Source organism: Primulina huaijiensis, chromosome 14 (genome assembly GCF_012295235.1).
Source record: "Primulina huaijiensis isolate GDHJ02 chromosome 14, ASM1229523v2, whole genome shotgun sequence".
NCBI classification, from domain to species: Eukaryota; Viridiplantae; Streptophyta; class Magnoliopsida; order Lamiales; family Gesneriaceae; genus Primulina; species Primulina huaijiensis.
Window position 1 is genome coordinate 3335075 of NC_133319.1, and position 5944 is coordinate 3341018.

The following is a 5944-nucleotide window of genomic DNA, read 5'->3' on the forward strand; positions in this document are numbered from 1 at the left end:
ATGATATGGTAAAAATCCTATCATATCATTAATTATATTTTAGAGATATTACAAAATATTGAATTGATATGCACAAATCTAGTTGCCATATATTACAAAATTTCATATCATCTAAGACTTTACACCTATAAATAAAGGGCTCCTAACCCTAATCAAGGTACGCTTTCATTACAATTATTTACTTTAGTCTTGTATTTTTTCTCTAAAACACTATACTGACTTGAGCGTCGGAGTGGCTTCGCCCCCGGGCGGAGTCATCTCACCCGTTTTCTTTGATACACAGTCATATTTTTGGAGCGGTTTGATTCGGCATATGAAAGAATTGGTTCGTGATCATCGATTCAAGGTATTTTTATGGATGCGCATTTTTTGAGCGTATCAATGGCGCCGTCTGTGGGAACGAAATTTATCCCCGCGATTTGTCTTCTACTGGTTGAATTAAGGGAAAAAAAAAAAAAATTGCCCAACTCATCACCCACAGCATATTCCGTGAAGGAAACCAAACAATTGGCCCCGAAGACGTGCCCCGTTTTATCTAGAATCTTGCGGTTGTATTCTAAAATACGTCTCCCGCCACCAAGTGCACGTCTCCGTTCCTTAACAAATTTACCATCTTTACTATTACACTCCGGCAGAGAACCATTGTTCGAGCCGTCGACCCATAAGCACGGTTCACTATAAACTGCTATGTTGAGCACCAATCTTGATTTACGCCTCGCCACTTCAGCCACATGTATATGGGATTGGAAAATTTCCTGAGGGACTGTCCTAGATCCGCTGATGTCACCCCGAGATCTATGAGCCGAAGATCTATTACTGTTTGTTATCTCCCACAACAAGAACACGCTAACTTGCCGCTTACCAAGCCAAGGTCGGAGCCGCTCCACCTCCAGACCCCAATTGGTGTATCTCATAAAATCAGAGAGATTGTGGCTAGGCGGTTAGTGATTCTTCGACGATTATACCTTTACAATTGAGGAACACAGTTATATTTCTCTCAAGAAGAGATGTCTTGAATCTTGCGCTATATTTCCTTGCTCAAAAGGCTGGAACTTTGTATCAGAATCTCGCAGATTCTGCTTTGTAAACGTCAATTCTATAGAAGAGTTGGGACCCGTCACTTGCTATGCTTTGTTTCTAACGGGTTGACTCGACATCGGTACATCACCGCGAGCATCAGAAAAGGAGCACTATGTTAATGAGGTCGAACCAAGTGATCAAATTTTCAAAATGGTCGACAACTCGAAAGCTAAAGGGTCCCTATCGCAACAAGAGTCGTAGACCACTACTCTCCGGGTGATCGTCTAGTGAACATGCTGCTCACCAATGGCTAATCTACCGAGCACCGCACCGTCGCCGCACATAGGGTGATATAATTCTACTATATGACTGTTATTTTCTCCTTATGATATATATGTTAAATGGATTTGTTTAAGCATATAAAACTCAACTAATAAACAAAAACAAAATCAATGAGCACTTTCACACTCGTCCTCATGGGACAACGTTTTGAATATTTGTTGTCCTCAACATCATAAATTGGATAATTTTCGTTGCTTTTATATTTCCAGAATTTTTTGGGTATCAATATGATTGAGGATGTTTAGGATCGGCTCAATGGCTTTGTGCTTATATGTTATTTATCCTAAATCCCACCTGGAACATTTATTTCTTCACACTTTAGCAGGTCTTTCTTTGGGAATTAACTCGACTCAAGTGACCGCATGATTGACATAGGAGAATACCTAGTTTATTGGTTCATAATAATAGATTGTTCTATGATAATTCATTTCATGAGGGATTTGAGAATTTGTTAGTGCCTATGGGAATTTTGCTCTAAATTCTTGAAGTTTTGTTTAAAATTCACGATAAACTTCACGTTTGTCGAAGGATATTTTCCAATTAAATCTTATTTCTAATGAAAATTAGTAAGGGCATTTGGTCTTATACACCTAGATCATCCGATTGCTCTCTTGGGCAACAAATTTTTATTTTGCTCAAATTACTTTTTAAATTATTATGGGTTTGGCTCTTCAAAAATATGCCATATATGGGTCAATTAGATGAATTTAAGAGCTGCAGTCCTTATTTTTTTTTTTTTTTATGACAATTGAGGTATATACTTTCACTTTGTCTATACTCCCGCCTACGACCTATCCGTGGAGACTTAGGAATAAGGAATCATTCAAGCATGTTGTTGAATTTTCTCCCATGATTAATTTGCAAGAAAGTTCACAATTCTACGGACATTAGATTTTCACAATTCGAGACTTACTGTGTTAGGTACTCCAAACTCGTGGCCCGCACTTAAATGGAATCATTTGGGTTGTTGTGATTTAGAAAGAGATTCATATTTGGTCCTAAATTTTTGTCTAACATGTGCTGGAATTTTGTTGTTAGATGTTTTCGTTGCTGATTTGATAGAGCTAGTATATATTTGTTAGATCTTTTTATAATTCAGACACAAAAATATTTGAAATTTAGCATGAAATGTCCACTAAATTTGTTTTCGATATGTCAAGCTTGAATTTTAGATGATGCCAAGCATCATGAATTTTGGATTTGATCATTACTCGAATCGTGATAGTTATTTTAAATGCCAAGTTATTTATTCAAATTATTATTATTTTGGATTCCTTGTGTCTTGGTTTCGTGTTTTGGTGCAGAATTCAGAGCATATTATATTTAGCTACAGACAATGGGCATGAACTCAACTCATGTCATTTTACTAGTGGGCACATGAGCTTGGCACTTTGTGACAACATATCTAGGTCCTACTCAGCGACTCAAGAAATATAGGATTCAAGACATGGATCGCAAACAGAAAGAATAAGCTTTTAACTTTGAGGCAAACTCAGTAAGCCCAACTCTGCTTGGCAATTACATAAGCCCGACTTTGCTCGGCACCTCAGTAAGCCTGACCTTGCTCGGCACCTCAGTAAGTCCAACTTTGCTTGGCAATTACATAAGCCCGACTTTGCTCGGCACCTCAGTAAGTCCGACTTTGCTCGGCACCTCAGTAAGTCCAACTCTGCTTGGCAATCACATAAGCCCGACCTTGCTCGGCACCTCAGTAAGCCCGACCTTGCTCGGCACCTCAGTAAGTCCAACTTTGCTTGGCAATTATATAAGCCTGACTTTGCTCGGCACCTCAGTAAGTCCAACTCTGCTTGGCACCTCAGTAAGCCCGACTTTGCTCGGCACCTCAGTAAGTCTGACCTCGCGCTCGGCACTCAGTAAGCCCAACTCTACTTGGCAAATATACAAGTTCAACCTCGCACTCGCTCGGCACTCAGTAAGTCCAACTCGGCTTGGAAAACATATAAGCTCGACCTCGCGCTCGATAGCAGTAATTTGATTCTTAATCTATAGTTCTTTATTTGAGCTCTATTTTCAGCATACTATTATCTATAGCTCTTTATTTGAGCTCGGTTTTCAGCAGACTATTATCTATGGCTCTTCATCTGAGCTCGACTTTCAGCAGGTATTCATCAACAACTCTTATTTGAGCATGACTTCCAAACAGCTCAGATCATCATATCAAACTGTATTTTGGTTCGGACTCTTAATCATGGTCTACTTGGAGGCGTACTATCTTCTCGCGACAATCGATATATCTCGAACTTCTTATTTATGTTTGATCTTATGCTAGTCTCGACATCTTGACCCGACTTCTTATTGAGCAATATAGCCACTATTGGCTCTTTTGACTCTCTAGTGACTCGATAGGAAAGATAATTTGACTATCTATTCAGTATCAGATGACTACATTGGCCGCTTAATTTGGCTCATCTCAGAAAGCACACTCCACAACAAACGCTCAAAGGACATTATTACATGCAATTAGAATATTATCTTGAATACTCTAAAATATAATTTCAGTCATATAAACGTGCCTCCATCATTTCACTCGTCGTCATTTTTTTGCGGGGGGTACTATTGATGATATGGTAAAAATCCTATCATATCATTAATTATATTTTAGAGATATTACAAAATATTGAATTGATATGCACAAATCTAGTTGCCATATATTACAAAATTCTATATCATCTAAGACTTTACACCTATAAATAAAGGGCTCCTAACCCTAATCAAGGTACGCTTTCATTACAATTATTTACTTTAGTCTTGTATTTTTTCTCTAAAACACTATACTGACTTGAGCGTGGGAGTGGCTTCGCCCCCGGGCGGAGTCATCTCAACCGTTTTCTTTGATACACAGTCATATTTTTGGAGCGGTTTGATTTGGCATATGAAAGAATTGGTTCGTGATCATCGATTCAAGGTATTTTTATGGATGCGCATTTTTTGAGCGTATCAAAGTTTTGAGGTTTGATGGATGTTGCCTTAACCAAATAACCAGACCCTGTTATAAATTAGACCTACTGATGAAATTTTTTTTATCACAAGTTTGGAGTTATATTTCTATACAATGAGTTAATAATTAATAAAAACAAAATAAATTAACCTAGTTTTATTTCTTCTATATATTTTTTAAAAAAAGTTATATATCATTAACCCAGGAAAATGTCAGAACTCAGATAAATACAAATATTATGAAATATTATTAGAATAAAAGAATAAATTTATAGAAATTAGCAGTTGATAGAAAACAAGATTGCTGAATTATATATAAAGCCGTGGTTAAAGAGATGGAGGATTTAATTTGGAGGCCCTTCTTGCGTGGCTATGTTCCTTGTTAGCGATACCATTTTGTACATTGATCATATTTGTAAGTGATGGTAGCATGAATTGTGATTAATAATGCTTACTTAACATTTTTTTCTAAAGCAAGATTGATAAACAAGAAGAAGAAAAACATAAATTAAAAATTTTACTAGCAAGTTATAATGCTGTACAATCTTGGATATATAGTTAATTATATCGATGAAGAATATACAATAAATGTTTAATTTACAACCTAAAAATGATATAGTAGATTTCTTGTGAGACGGTCTCAGATATATCTATTCTTGAGACGGATCAACCCTGCTCATATTTACAATAAAGTAATACTTTTGACGTAAAAAGTAAAACTTTTCCACGAGTGGCACAAATAGAAGACATGTCTCACAAAATTAACCTATGAGACCGTCTCACAAGAGTTTTTGTGAAAAGATATTAATGCTAATGTTTAAAAGAAATCCAATTAAATTGAGTTTTTATTTTATGAAACGAGAAATGAAATGAATGATATAATATATTGAATTATAATCTAACAAAAAAATTAATACGGTACACTTAAATTTATAATATTTATGCATTATTTACTCTATCTAATTGTTTGAGATGATTAAAATTATAGTCTAAATTAAAATACCTTTTAAGATTAAACTCGCATTAATTCCGCTTAAGCTTAACAAGCTTGATGTGGTGTCCGAAAATTGTCCATTGAGAATGCATGATTTTATTATTTAATTGGTTTTCTATGATTTAGATAAATCCTTGAACCCTAAATTTTAATGCTATGGGTCCATGGAGATATCTTATTTTCAGTTAAGCAAAACGGATTTTCGGATTAAGATATCCGAGGACGATAGATGGATAGTTTTAAGTATTGTGAAAAGATTTTTTTTAAAATTATTTTTTTATTTTTTAAATTTCGGCCATTTCATTTTAGGGAAGGAAAATGCAAGATATTATTTTTACAATAAAACTCAACTTGAAAATATAAGGTTTAACTTTCAGCATCTTAATTTTTATTAATTAAGAAATGAACTTTTAAAAATTGTTTAGTACTTTTAAAACCAACTTTCGCATTTGATTTTCTGAAAAATAAAGTCCACCTTCTCGCTTTCTCCAACTCATTTTGACGACAAAATTCAAGAGAAAAAAGAGAGGGAGAGTCGTCACTGCTAGGATTCTAAGGGAAAGGCCGAAATTTTACGATCAAAACCTCGTTCTTGAATTATTTCACGCGTTGCTCGAGGTATAACAAGCA

The 5944-nt window shown here is 35.5% G+C and overlaps 1 long non-coding RNA gene across 1 annotated transcript; it reads right to left on the bottom strand.

Moving 5' to 3' along the window:
• Positions 1-1040: 1040 nt before the first annotated feature.
• Positions 1041-4480, bottom strand: LOC140956806 (uncharacterized). Its single transcript, XR_012171537.1, has 3 exons — positions 3293-4480; positions 3016-3096; positions 1041-2853 (listed from the first exon to the last, which is right to left on the bottom strand). It is a non-coding gene; the product is annotated as an uncharacterized lncRNA (long non-coding RNA).
• Positions 4481-5944: the final 1464 nt, after the last annotated feature.